Source organism: Podarcis muralis, chromosome 4 (assembly GCF_964188315.1).
Source record: "Podarcis muralis chromosome 4, rPodMur119.hap1.1, whole genome shotgun sequence".
In the NCBI taxonomy this organism is placed as follows: Eukaryota; Metazoa; Chordata; class Lepidosauria; order Squamata; family Lacertidae; genus Podarcis; species Podarcis muralis.
The window spans coordinates 29,038,049-29,053,522 of record NC_135658.1 but is presented as its reverse complement, the minus strand read 5'-3'; the positions used below and the strand labels follow the sequence as shown (position 1 = coordinate 29,053,522).

Sequence of the window (15,474 nt, the reverse complement as noted above, 5' to 3'; positions counted from 1 at the left end):
ACCGAGGGTTGGGGAGCTTTTAATGCCTGCTTCGAAACAGTACAAGCCCCCTGAATTCATTTTTGGCTCAGATTAAAAATCTGAGATGGAGAAGATGCATGTTGGCAAATACAGGATGTCTCAAAAACATCACCATGAGAAGATAAGAAGGCATTTTGTCAGGGACTGGCAGGGCTCTGAGGAGTGTGTGGTGGAGGCAGGGATGTTCAAGACTGATCCAGCGGAAGGAATCAGTAATTTGTGGGGTTTTGTTCCTCCCACGAGGCAGGAGCCAGGGCTGGAAAGGGAGGTGTCCCAGAAGGTGGAGACAAAGAAGTAGACAGTTCCTGGGACAATCAGGCCAGTAGAATCCCCTCCAGCCCTTTCCCCACTGTCTCCCAGGACCAGGAAGGACTTGAAGAGGCAGGCACAATGGCACCTTCCATGTGGGTGAAGTCACAGGTTTGCCTGTGTGTGCCCTTCAGACACGGGAACTTACGTTTGGGTGGAGGCGTGGTTACACTGTTGCTCCAACCGTCCAGCTCAGAGCGCAAGCCTGGGAAGGGAATGGCAACTGCTTAGTTGCCAGAAGTGTGTTTGTGTGTTTAGTGCACCTTAGAAGCTACTGTAAGTTTGTGGTTTGTCAATAAAGAATTAAACTACTGGCCGTTGGTCCTCCTTGAGCTGGGTGTGCTCAGGACACATTTTTAGGAATGGTGAATTTTGCTGCAAATTTCATACCTAATCTTTATGCTCACCCAGTCAGCCTATGAGCCTTACTGGAAAACTGTGAATGTTTTTTTTTAAAAGCTGAAGCAGTTAATCAAAGCAGGTCATGTACTAAACTACTGTGTTTGGAACATAACATAAACCAGATTGTCAATGGATGACTCCAAAAAGAGAATTGGAGCAGTGATATTTGGAGAAGTACAATGGTTCTTGGAAACCAATGGCATATGCTTGTAGACTCCCTTATAAAAAGAGTGTCAATGTGCACAGACAGATAAGGAAGCTCTGGCCTTGGTCAGTGGCTGTAAAATGCTCAGTCTGTCCATCTGTAGAAGGCCAGTAGAAGGCAGAAGCTGAGCACAGGGCCCTAGTAGCATATTGTTCAGCAAGTGCTGGTACCTGTCTCTCCCAGGATTCAGACATGATTTTCTTTTTCCAGCCTCTGCTGCAAGACTTGAACTATTGAATATTAGACAAGAAAATGTTCTGGTAGTAACAGACACGTTATCCAGGGCATTTAACAGTACTGACAGATAAAATAAAGATGAGGAGTTTACCACAATTCTTGTCAGAAAAGCAAAGCTGCTGTCAGTGTGTCAGAAGAAAATGTGCAGAGAATTTGCAGTTGTCACATCATAGTGCAGCAAGCAACAAAATATCACCACAGACTGGAGAGGTCATTACATACCTGCCCTGTATTTTCAATTTTAAAAGGCGCAGGTCCGTAGCTTGAGGGTTGTCCTGGATCTGTTACTGTTGCTTGAGGCACAGGTCACTTCAGTGGAACGTTGTGCCTCCGACCAGCTTTGACTAATGGCTCAGACACTTCTCTACCTATAGACAGAGGTAACTTGGGTTCAGCAGTCTGCACTCTAGTAACCTCTAGGTTATATTTCTGCAATGTGGGGTTGCTTTTGAATATGATTCAGAAAGTGCATCTGGTGCAGAATGCAGTAGCCAGATTGCTGGCAGGAATTAGGCAGTTCTGACCAAATAGCACCCGTTCTGGCACAGTTACCCTGGTTGCCATGATGTTTCTGAGCCCAGTTCGGAGTGCTGGTTTTAACCTTTAAAGCCTTATATGGCTCAGGACCCCCAATACCTGACTGACCATCTCTCCCTCCAAGGTCAGTGGGTATGGCTTGGAAAAGATTAGGATGCATATAAGACAGGACAGAAATAAGCAAGCAAACAAACAAACAAACAAACCTCACACACAGTCACGAGAACTGCAGCTTTCAAAGCCTAATTGTGCATGCATGGTGCTTGGAACAGTTTCTGTGTTAATCATAAAAACCCCTTAAAAGCTAATATTCTAAAAATAATGCTAATTCAAGTTTAAAAGAACAGCTGACTTTTTACCATACAAGTGGATTTTGCCTGGGTAACTAGCTTGAACCAGCTAGCTTAAAACCTGTGGTTTTGCATAGCTCAAATTGTCATGAGCCAGTGCACCTTTTGTTCAAAAATTATATTATTCACCTATTCGAAGAACAACTATAAGGTATCAGCAGATGAGAGAACCCCTTTTATTTATTTATTTTGCAGCCAGTGTCAAGAGCCGGTGTGTGTATATGCTGACAAAGATGCTGATTTAGCACGTTGGATAGCTCAGACCTGGAAAATGGAGGTCTTAATTGGCAGTTCTCTTGTTGAGCCACTTTTACTGTCATGTCAACAAAATGCTACTGTTGTTAAGCAAAAAGCAGTTTTCTCTGTAAATGTCCCAACTGTTATTTTTGTGCACATTAACTTTTATCTACTATATGTTATGAGTCTGTCTTTTGAATGCCAGGTTGGTACTTGCAGAGGGGAAAATATGCTTATATTATTCTGAAGTGAGACCCGCTTCCTCTAAATGAGTTGTTTGGATTTAGTCATGAACTATTTCCTCTGGTTGTTTCTTGAATTATCTACACCATTTGCAGGGTTGGCTTTTGTGATTTGCACTCTTGGATATATTTTTTTAAAAGTAATGCATCTATTACTTTTTTGTAACTTGGTTTTCATACTGAATAGATCTTGGACACTCTGATGGATGACTCTTCTGCTTCTTCGGCTTGATCTTTCCATGCCTTTCTTTTTTGGTAAAGTTTCTTCATCAAGTATAGTTCCAGATTTGTCAGGCTTGTGACAAGGGCTTTTTTTCAGCTGGAACTCACCAGAACTCAGTTCTGGCACTTCTCAGGTGGGCATAATTGCCATTATAAGAGAACAAGGGAGGTGTTCATGGTGAGTTTAGGTACCTCTTTTTCTAGAAAAATAGCATTGCTTGTGACGAATGTTGTCTTGAAAATGATGGTCATATAAAAAGTGCCTGGAGTTTTTAGTTCCTGTTGAAATCTCATGCAGAATTTTCTCCATTATAGTTATATTCCAGAGTAAGAGGTTCTAAGCATCCAGTGTAAGATTTGGGGCTTATTATTGTGTTTATTTTCCTGTTTTTAATGCTACTGCTTGTGTCCTGCTAGCCAATGTTCCTTTTACATTGTATACTGTACCTGTTGCATTATGGAACTGTGCCTGTTTGATCAACATAGTCCCAATGTTGCACTAAATTTCATTCACACTCGTGGGTGTGGTGTGACACAACTGTGGGCACCGTTGGACATATCACCACTCTTTATGTGCACAAGTGCTTCTGCACCCTGCATGATTTGCTCATTAAAATGGCAGGAAAGAACTATAGGCCAGAATATTGCCGCCCCATATTTCATCACATGAAAACCACAGGAAGATTAGAGCACAAAACTCTAATTTTTTTTCCAGGTTAATGGGGTTCCATGGGGATATCTTTCTTGAAGCAATTCACATGGAAATGAGCGCTAAACCTCTGTTAGATTCCACTAGATTTCCAGAAGCGGCTTTTCACATCATGTGAAAGATCACGCAAACCACAGGAGTGATCGGCTAAGGAGACATCAGGAAAACTGAATTAAACACAGTCAGAATGCAGCCCGAATGTGTTGCACAAAGCAGCTTTCTATCTCAGAAGAGGCCTCCCCTCACATTCTCTGGGAATGTTTCTTCCCAGAACATGTCTGTTTGTGATGACACATACAAACTCCATTTGAACAAAGAGGGTGTGCTCCCCCCCCCAACTTTTGTTTTAGTCGTGTGCAAAACCTAAGCAGGTTTAATCAATTAATGGATGAAAACTTTATTTCATCAATCAGCTAAGATCTCTTCAATCGAGCGGCAACCCTGCTGTTAAGTTTAGTGCTGGAGGAGTTGCACAGAATGACAACACAGGGCAGGATTAAGGGAGTTCTAGGGCAAGGCCAACAACTTTCTTTCCTCAGTAGATGGCAGTCCCCAGCTTCAAACTCTTTACTAAGCTCAAACCAAGGAGGCTTGGCCAGTTTGAGAGAAGTTTGGGAACTGAGACAGCCTTGCTCTCTCCGCCTTCGTTCTGTGACATTATCAAGGCTAACAGTCCAGTCAGAACAAGAGGTTGCCTGCATAGTTCGCACTGACCCTCTGCTCTTTCCAAACCACCCCCCAGACATTCCATTTTATGGAAGGGGAAAATGCTTCTTTTTGTATGGCCGGCCTGTTTCATTTGCATTTCCTTTAACTTAAAAAAAATAAATAAACCGATACACTTGGCCCGCTATTTCCTGTGCTGTCCAAAAGACCTTCCAATATGTTTATCAGAATACTTAAAATGTTTTCTAAGAAAAGCTGCAGCTGCACACAGCCATTCCAATTCCTCAGGGAAACCTTTTATGGTATACTAGGAATTGACAGAAATGTGATTACGCACCAGAAATGGATTTTATTTCAGTACAGAGTTCCAATAACGTTGCCTATAACTGTACCATGAAGTAATTAGCCAGTGTTTTAATGTGTGTGTATGGCTTGTGAGTAATATTCTGTGCATTTAATGATTACATGTGTTATGAAAAAGGCAGAAATGATGCTCAGAGGGGGAATAATCAGCTCAGTCTTTAATGCAGGTAGGAAATGCTTCAACGTGGCCTTTGCATTCTTCCCCAGTCAATTTCATCTAACAGGTGATCAGCACTGGAAAGTTGCTTCCCTCAGAGGCCCTCGCTGGCAGCCATGTTTCTGTGGCAGCTGTAATTTTCCCTTCTGTTCAGACATTCTATGAGAGGGGAAGTTGTCTGCCGTTAAATGGGAGTAAGGGAGTTCTGATCAGTTCCCCACACACCCCACCGCAAAACTGTGGTGCATGCAAAAGAGAAGTAGTTCACCATCTGTTATGCTTATAGACTGCAAAATCAGGCTAAACACACTGAAACGTAAGCCCAGGCTTGCTGTGAGCTCTACTACCACTGGAGACCAGCTGGACTTCACCCATGTGTGCCTCCTACTGATCTTATCCTGGTACCAGAATTTTTTTAAAAATTGGAAATTGGCAATCCCCAACTCTGCAGCCCCAAAATGCTGCTGAGGAATGAGAGGGAGAAAGCAAGCATCACAACTGGTTCTTACATGTTCACCTTTCCCAGATCCTAATGTGAGAAGTTTTTGCTTCCCACTACAGTATAAATTCCTGACTGTGGTCTCATTTGCTTTCACTCATGATCCTCTACGCTGTATCCCAAATACCACGAGAACCAGCTTTCGAATTAATTACTTAATTTACTTACTTATTTACCTGCCCTTTACCATGAAGTCACACAGCTGGTTACAACAATATAAAACCCCAGGGGCTGCTCATTCTATTTGCCAACACCACCTACCCGCCAACTCTTTTGCCACTCCCCTCCCCCCCACTTAAACAACCCCTTCCCTTCACAACGCCCCTTCACCTATCCCCTCACTACTCACCCCAAGTCCCACCTTCTTTTAAAGGAGGAGGGAGGTGCTCCATGGAGCAGTATTCTGAATCCCCTCTGTTAACTCTTGCTGCAGCCATTCTTAACAGTCGGGAGGGGGACACTTCCCAGAGCGGCTTGCTAAACCACTCTGTGAAGCACCTCCCCCTCCATTAAACAAAAAAGTTCGCTTCTTGTTTACCTGCCTTGCATTTGTGATGCTGGAGTTGGTGTGGCCACCTATTGGCCGCCACACAAGCTGCAGCGTGATGACAGCCTTACATGTTTATGTATAAAAAGGTAAAGGGACCCCTGACCATTAGGTTCAGTTGTGACCGACTCTGGGGTCTACTTGCACTTTGACGTGCTTTTGAATGGCTAGGTTGGCAGGAGCAGGGACCGAGCAATGGGAGCTCACCCCATCATGGGGATTCGAACCGCCGACCTTCTCATCAGCAAGTCCTAGGCTCTGTGGTTTAACCCACAGCACCACCATGTTTATGTATATAGGTGGACAATTATAAAAGCAGGTAAAACAGTTACAATGAAAAGAACAAGTAAAACCATTCCAGTCAAAACAGAACAATATAAATTCAGCAAAAGATGTGGGTCCCATGTCTCACCTGTGAAAGGCCAGGGTAAAAGAGAAGTGTCTTCAGCATACAGCAAAAGCTATGCAAGGCTAGATGCACCAGTGGGCGGAGAGTTCCACTGTTTAGGGATTGCCTAACAACATGAATCAAACGTGTGCAAGTTGGGAAGTAATGTATGTGCTCATAAGATGGAATGCGAGTTAATTCTGAAGTACCCACCGCACTTTCACTACGAACAATTGTGCTGACAAGCCTTACAGGACAAACTCTTTCCTTGTAAAGTTGTTGTTAAACGACAAAATACATAAGCATATTTTTGCGTCTCAAGGAAAGGGAGTAAGGTTTCTTTTCCCTTGCCGACAAAATGATAAAGCCAGATGAAGTGCTAACAGCTTGCCAGTTTCAGCACTAAGTCTGAAACGCTAAACATAACAGCATGCGGCATATTTGCTGATTCACAGTAATGATGAGTTTAGCAGAGCATCAAGAGGCTGGCAGAGGAGGTGGTGGTGCACTGCAGTAATATAGCAAAGTCCCTAAGTGACCTGGGCCATTGCAATGCAGACTCTATCATGCTCTTGAAGCATTATACGCAAGTGTGGCCTAATGGCTTGTCTGATCCTCCTGCAGGCTAAACTCCAATTAACTTTGGGGATGATTTTAAAGAGAGAGGCTTGAGAAGTCTCCATCCTATTAATCCACAACTATTGCCTGAATCCTCTGAAAAACTGTCACTGGGGGCCACTCACATCTATTAAGGTAAAGGTAAAGGTACCCCTGCCCGTACGGGCCAGTCTTGACAGACTCTAGGGTTGTGCGCCCATCTCACTTAAGAGCCCGGGGGCCAGCGGTGTCCGGAGACACTTCCGGGTCACATGGCCAGCGTGACGAAGCTGCATCTGGCGAGCCAGCACAGCACACGGAAACGCTGTTTACCTTCCCACCAGTAAGCGGTCCCTATTTATCTACTTGCACCCGGGGGTGCTTTCGGACTGCTAGGTTGGCAGGCGCTGGGACCGAGCAACGGGAGCGCACCCTGCCGCGGGGATTCAAACCGCCGACCTTTCGATCGGCAAGCCCTAGGCGCTGAGGCTTTTACCCACTACTCACATCTATTACACAGTGGCAATCTCCAAGCCAGGTCCTGTGGGACAAATTAAATGAGATTTTTAATGCCCGTATGCATTTAACCTGCCTGTTTTTTGCCCCTGTATGTAGCAAACCTGGAGGGAGGGCTATTTAGAAATGGGACCGTGCAGTTCAGGGACTGGGAATTTAACCCTTTATTTCCCCCCGCATGGCATTCCTGAGTGACCAGACCATGGAGGCATTAGTGGCTCAGCAAAGGCACCATGACAGCAACAGGCAGTTGGGATTGCTCTGTTGGAGTGTTTGTTATTATGCAAATTTCACCCCCAAATAATAAAAACAGAATGGGTCGAAGGTTGTACTTTTGAAGTTTTAACCAGGATATTGTTTCCTCTGAAATACTTGCCCATTTATTTCCATGGAGTTTTCTGCTTCTGTGCCCCATCGTAATTGGATATCCATGGAAACCCTGCACAGTATCTTGGAAATCCTTGGTGATGGGCATCAAATGGGGAGGAAAACCTCTGTTTGATTTCAATTGCATATGCTTTTAGGTGTGCAATTGTTTGTGTGTCGCCATTCATAATCTCTTGACTAGAAAGTGCAATAGCTTGGGCACTGAACTGCTATTATTTCTCTCTCTCTCTTACACACACATACACGTGTGTGATGGAATGTAAATTATGCAGAAGGTGGGCTGGGGATAATTGCATCAAAAGAACTACCACATCTACATCAGAAATGTGCCAGATTATGACAGTTATGTCCATTCATTTATACGATGTGGTTGCTATTCTTAAGTAGCTGTGATTAGCTTACTTCAATGTATTAAGATGTGTGTTGTATAAAATATTTTATTGCAAGCCACCTGGATAATGTGTATAAATCTAAACAGTAAATAAATACGAGCTCTATCTAGAGTAGCCTGCTTGTACTATAAATCCATGTACAGTTACTTATATTTATTAAGCATTCAGCAGAAGGCAGAGACTAATTAGCAATCAGGGCTGTCAAAGCACAACTGAAACGCAACATTAGAGAGAGACTGGCTATGCATACCAAATGTAAGGCGCAGAAATGAAGCTGATCCCTGGTGATAGAGGGAGAAGGGAAGAGAAGGTTTCTGTACAAAGCTGGCATGTACATGTACAATACGGGTCTTATAGAGGAGGGCTTTTAAATAACTGTTTGATTTCTATTTTGTGGTGTCAGCTTTGAGAAGTGAGGCTACAGGGAAGAAAGGCTACTCCAAGCATTGATATCTGCAATAATAAATCTCAGGGGGTGGGTCAATGACTTGTACAGTGGTACCTCTGGTTACGTACTTAATTAGTTCCAGAGGTCCGTTCTTAACCTGAAACTGTTCTTAACCTGAAGCACCACTTTAGCTAATGGGGCCTCCCGCTGCTGCCGCACTGCCAGAGTACAATTTCTGTTCTCATCCTGAAGCAAAGTTCTTAACCCGAGGTATTATTTCGGGGTTAGCGGAGTTTGTAACATGAAGCGTATGTAACCTGAAGCGCATGTAACCCGAGTTACCACTGTAATTACAAGTTGTTGGCTTGTCTGTTTGCAGACTTAACATGACCTGGGGGGAAATGCCAAGTGGGGTGTTCAACGTCTTTATATCTTGGTTGAAGGAACTGAGGGGGATGCCCCTCAAATTTGGAATTGAGGTGATGCTCATCAAATTGCAGTGGATACCCTACTGGGAAGGCTAGCCAGTGCTGCTGAAGACAAAATGAATTTCAATAGGGACAAATGTCAGGTTCTACGCTTGGCAGGAAGAACCTTCTGCACAGATATAAGAGGGGGAGGCACATGTCTTGCCAGTAGTATGTGTGAAAAGGATCTCGGTATGGGTGTTGCCAAGGGGTGTGTGTGTGCAGATGCTCCCCTGATCAAGTACAACAAAATACTTAACTAACTGACCAGTCACGGCAGTTCTGTCCACCCCACCCCCCAAAGTCCTGCCTCCCAACCAAAATCCTGGCTACGCCCATGGATCTCAGAGTCCTAGGAGACCACAGGCTTAACATTAGTCAACACAGTGATGCAGCAGCAAAAAAAAATCTAATTCTATTCTAGGCTGCATCAACAGAAGTCTTGTGTCCTGTTCAAGGGAAGTCATAGTACTGTTCTATTCTGCCATAGCCAGATCACACCTGGAGTACTGTGTCCAGTTCTGGGCGTCACAATTTAAGAAGGATATTGACAAACTGGTATGTGTGCGGATGAGGGCGACCAAGATGATCAAGGGTCTGGAAACCAAACCTTATGAGGAATGGTTGAAGGAGTTGGGTATGTTTAACATGGAAATGAGAAGACTGAGAGGAGATATGATAGCCATCTTTAAATATCTCAAGGGCTGTCACATGGAAGGTGGAGTGAGCTTCTTTTCTCCTGCTCCAGAGGGTAGGATCTGAACCAATGGATTCAAGTTACAAGAAAGGAGATTCCGACTAAACATCAGAAAGAACTTTCTGACAGTAAGAGCTGTTAGATAGTGGAATGGAAGCTGTGGCTGGATGGTTACGTGGGAGCCGGTTGAAGTTAAATCCTTCGAAGACAGAGGTCCTCTGGCTGGGACGGGGCGATATGGGATTGAGGGGGCACCTCCCATCTCTTGCGGGGGTGCAGTTAGTGCCAGCATCGTCTGTTAAAAGTTTGGGTGTAATCTTCGATAACTCCCTCTCTATGGAGGCACAGATTACAGCTATAACAAAGGCGGCATTTTTTCATCTCCGCCAAGCTAAGCAGTTGGCTCCTTATCTCTCTCGCCCTGACCTAGCCACTGTGACCCGTGCAACGGTCACCTCCAGACTGGATTATTGTAACTCACTCTACGTGGGGCTGCCCTTGAGACTGACCCAGAAACTCCAGAGGGTGCAGAATGCCACGGCGAGACTCCTTATGGGGTCTTCGCTGCGAGATCATATTCATCCGGTACTATACCAGCTGCACTGGCTCCCGGTGGAGTACAGGATCAGGTTTAAGGTGCTGGTTTTAACCTTTAAAGCCCTATACGGCCTAGGACCCTCGTACCTACGGGACCGCCTCTCCTGGTATGTCCCACAGAGAAATTTACAGTCTGCAAATAAAAACATCCTGAAGATCCCAGGCCACAGAGCGGTTAGGCTGGCCTCAACTAGAGCCAGGGCTTTCTCGGCTGCGGCTCCAATCTGGTGGAACGCTCTGTCACAAGAGACTAGCGCCCTGCGGGACCTGACATCTTTCCGCAGGGCCTGCAAGACAGAGCTGTTCCACCAGGCCTTTGGTCAGGGCGCAGCCTGACCCCCTCCTCTGGCAATCTGCACAGAATTTTGCTTAATGGTTGCCATCAATTTGATTTTAATTAATTCTATAATGAATGTTTTTAGAATGTTGGATTATTTTGATTGTTGTTAGCCGCCCTGAGCCCAGCTTCAGCTGGGGAGGGCAGGATATAAATAAAATTTATTATTATTATTATTCTTTATTATTGTGCTAAAGGTCTCCTTGCTAGCTTCCCAGCATTGTTCCATTATTCTCAGCAACTCTTGAATATTTGCTTTCATTTCCATTACATCTTAACTTCACAAATTGCAGACCTTGAGTGACTGGCTGTGGATCAAGGGTCCACTACTGCCTAAGCTATTTGGGCCTGTTCGAGAAACACATGGGAGACTTGACACAGTGTGTCTGTGATGCCCCTGCACTGTACTACGTTGTTGTTGTTGTTGTTGTTGTTGTTGTTGTTGTTGTTGTTGTTGTTGTTGTTAGTATTATACCCCGCCCATCTGGCTGGGTTTCTCCAGCTGCTCTGGGTGGCTTACAGCACATAAAAAAATGCAAAACATTAGACATGAAAATTTTCCCAATACAGGGTTGCCTTCAGATGTCTTCTAAAAGTCAGATAGTTGCTTGACATCTGATGGGTGGGCATTCCACAGGGTGGGCACCACTACCGAGAAGGGCCTCTGCTCGGTTCTATGCCCAGAGGCTTCTGATGCACTGAGAGGTCAGCAGTGTTGCCACACCAGTGGCGCACTTGAAGCTTGGGAACATTTGAGGTGAGGACCAATGAGGTCTACGTTATGTCCTGAGTTTGAAGAGCTTCAAACTTCCTGTTTCAGTGTAATGGCCGTTCAGTGAGTCTTACTAATACTCTTACTCTGCTAATTCTTGTATTCCAACTATGCTTCTATTCAGAGATTTGGTTTTTTATGTATGCAAATACGGTTGGAGATGGTTGTTGTTGTTTAGTCGTTTAGTCGTTTAGTCGTGTCCGACTCTTCGTGACCCCATGGACCAGAGCACGCCAGGCACCCCTGTCCTCCACTGCCTCCCGCAGTTTGGTCAAATTCATGCTGGTAGCTTCGAAGACACTATCCAACCATCTCATCCTCTGTCGTCCCCTTCTCCTTGTGCCCTCCATCTTGTGCCTCAGCTTCACGATCTGTCCTTCCAGTGAGCACTCAGGGCTGATTTCCTTCAGAATGGATAGGTTTGATCTTCTTGCAGTCCATGGGACTCTCAAGAGTCTCCTCCAGCACCATAATTCAAAAGCATCAATTCTTCGGCAATCAGCCTTCTTTATGCTCCAGCTCTCACTTCCATACATCACTACTGGGAGAACCATAGCTTTTACTATACGGACCTTCGTTGGCAAGGTGATGTCTCTACTTTTTAAGATGCTGTCTAGGTTAATAGTAAAGCGGCAACCCAAGAGCAAGGTTTGAGTCACAGGTGGAGGAATCTGTGGTCCTGCTGCTGTTGGTCTTCAACCCCCATCATGATCGCCCACGATGGCTGAAGCTTCTGGGAGTCCAAGAACTGCAGAAAGTGCCACAGGTTCCCCATCCTTCGCAGAAGTTTTCTCAGTTTTGTCTTCCCTTCTGATATACACCTCCAGTGGCAAAGGAAATGTGTTCAACCTTCAGGTATTTACTTGAAAGGGATTAATTTTCATTTATATATCCAGCACATTTTATCCTTACACTGCAGAGAAGACGGCGAAATGTTTTCTTTTCCATCTGCTGCTCTTGTGTGGGTGGTTCCCCCCCCCCTTCTTCCTCCACCCACCCCCAGAGCCAACACTAAAATGCTCACTGAGTTGGAGGATATAAGAAAGTCAATCTATTCTTCTACTGGGATTTGCACTGCATGGGTGTTCCCTTTTATAACCGAGATTCCCAAAACTTATCTTGAGGTTACTTGATATATCTTTTTTTAATTAAACAATGATTCATCTTTTTTTTTGATGATGCCGAGAAACAGCTCCTCTTCTCTGGCAGAAAATAAACATCCACTTGAGCCACCCCCCCCAAACCACCCACCTTCTCTCCTCTGAAAGTAATACCCTCCCCCCCAAAAAATAAAGCCAGTTGAGGAAATGCATGTTTGGACTAGGAACTGAAGCAAATGATACTTTACAAGTTACTTTCATTGCTTCTTTGGAAGGGATGGAGGGCGGGGGGGGGGGGGAGGATTGGGAGAGAGGGGAGCAGATACTGTCAAGATTTCCAGATCTGTTTTTTTCCATTAAATACTAGTTGGATGCTGGTGTGAGTCTTTCCCCGCTGCTTTTCCCACAGTCGGTAAGACTTATCTCACAATGGAGTTAGTGTCAGCTGTCCAAAACTAACTAGGAGATATGCTCCTTTTGCCACTGCTCTTGCTTATCACAGACACCCTCTAACTCCCCCCCCCCCCGCCACCGCCAACTGTAGTTCATTTACAAACCCGCAAGGCCAGTTTTGTTGTTGTTGTTGTTTTGCTTTTGCCTGCCATAACTCCACTTAAATTCAATGGAATTACATGGCGGTTGGGTTTGGTCCAAGCAGTCTGAGATGAGGCACAGTAATGTGCTCCTTAGGCAGTTCGGATCTGTGCAGGTGCAAAATGAGAACAGAACTCTAGAGCTTTTGCAGGATTTCCATTTCAGATCTCTGGGCTGTGCCACAGCATCAAAGCATATATGTCACCCAATCTCTCCTGGGAACAAGACCACGTCGCCGTCGCCCTTTAAAAACACCAAAGGGACAACGTCAGAAAAGAGACCCGTGTCTCAAAGTAGCAGTGAAAGTTAAATAAAGAAAAATCTAAATTATTAATGAAAAATATGGGGGTAAAGGAACAGGAAGAATTGGAAAGGGTAACAGGCCTTAAAATCACCACAAAAGCTAAGTATCTGGGGATCTGGATCACAAATAAAAATACCAATTTGTACAAAGATAACTATGTGAAGAAGTGGAAGGAAATAAAAGGAATAAATTGAACTTGTCTTTATGGGGTAGGATAGCCTTGATAAAAATGTCAATTCTCCCAAAAATGCTCTTCCTTTTCCAGACGATCCCAATAATTATTGGGACAAAATGTTTTAAAGCCTGGCAAAGGGATCTTTCTAATTTTATTTGGCAAGGTAAGAAGTCAAGAGTAAGGTTCAAATTATTGATGGAGCCTAGAGAAGGGGCAAGTTCACAGTCCCAAACCTCAAGCTGTATTTTGAGGCTGCATGCATGACATGGCTGAAAGATTGGATGGTTTTTTTCCCCCTATCAATCCACATATTTTGCAAGGAATTTAAGCAGAAAGAGGCAGGGCCCTGCCCCAAGGACTTACCATCGAAATTTCAATAGTGAAGGAAACAGTTAACTGTGGGAAGGCAAAGACAAGGGCAACCACTCAAACTTAGGTGTTGTTTCAAGAGGCAGGGTATGAATAGACTGCAAGAACACCTCTGGATTTCCTATACGTCACATATTTGTCAATGCAATATGGAAAGTGGAAGAGAGATTTTCAAATGGAACATACGCTGTAGTCGATGCGACTTTTTCATTCGGTTTGCAGGTATCAACTCTAGGGCTTATATGCAGAAACCTGCTAACTCCCCCTGCCCCCACTGTATATTTTCCTTCACAGAATCATCCAACACCATCCTCAATTTTAGTAGCGCCACAAATGCAGTGGGTTGTTGCTGCTAAAGAGATATATTTTGCATGTCAATTTTCCAATGTTGCAATGTGTGCCAGCTGTGTATTCTACGGCTGGAGGTGAGGAAGCGTCTCTTGACTAGTTTATTTCATGCCCTAAAGGCAAGACACCTCCAAACCGAATAGACACAGAACATTCTATATACTAGCTTGGAGAAGGATGGTGTAGAAGACAATAGTTAGGTGCTTCTCCTATGTTCTTCTTTATATATGCAGGAATGCTAGAAGTAATATCCATTGAGATTTTAGACGCAGGCATGCAGACAAATTCAAGGAAGGATATTATATATGAGACAGAGTTGAAGGACCAAACGGTCTTGGACTTGTCACCAGGGTCTCCACTTATGAAAGCCCACAACCCCATGTTTCAGACCATGCATGACTAGGGACTTGTCCACATGAAGCAAAATGCAGATTCGTACTGGCCTGTCTCCCATTGCTTCTAAACCTTGTGTTCCCCACCCCAAAATATCCTTGGCTTCACCCACCAGAACCTGAACTGGTGCCACTCACGCACTGCTGGTGCATATGTGATTTGTATTCCAGGGACTCTGTTCTTTACACACTTCCAGAACTTGCCCTTTGTGATATAAAGAATATAGGGCCACTCAGTCAGCGTCAGTTGCGTTCGGAAGTTAAGCATGCAAGTGAGTCAGAGTGAAGTGTTCTCAGCTAACCCTTAAAAACCGAGACTACATTTGTTATTTCTGACTTGTTAATATAACACAGACATTGACATTTCCTGGTGACTGTAAACAGTGAAATGCTTTTAAAGTTAATGGAATACAGGTGCAGCTGGACTCTGCTAAAATGTTCTCAGAGCAAAGGGTGAAAAGAACTTCAGAGTCCTCTATAGGGCATTGATGCTAGCAGAGTTGGGTTTCCCGCTCCATTTTTAACACCCACACTGGGCACAGTAATTCACCCCTCACAGAGTTACAATTCCCAGCAATGCTTAGCAAACTACAGTGCCCAGAATCCTTTGAAGTAGAATTAAAATGTGCTTTAAAGATGAATATGGAGCCTACGTACACATTAGACCCAAACTACATATTCCACTAGTAATGCCCCCTTCCCCCAAGTGTGCTTTATGCTGCCACTCTTTACCTTGAAAGAAAATTAGCCATGTTTGGTCTTGATCCAGCGTCACGCACCCGAGCTGTGATGGGAACCCATCTGGCTAGTTTCCATCCGAAATCAAAGCGGCAGTGTTAAGCACACTTTGTTTTCTTATAGCATGATTAATGTAATGTGTCATTTGTCCCTTACTTTCTTCAGAGAAAGGCTCTGTGTACAGAGGAGGTGGCCATTCACTGGGTGCCATTT

The 15,474-nt window shown here is 44.4% G+C and overlaps 1 protein-coding gene across 2 annotated transcripts in view; it reads left to right on the top strand.

Moving 5' to 3' along the window:
- Window positions 1-15,474, top strand: part of STARD13 (StAR related lipid transfer domain containing 13) — a 218,240-nt gene that overhangs the window by 63,569 nt on the left and 139,197 nt on the right. The gene's annotated exons all lie outside the window — the stretch shown is intronic.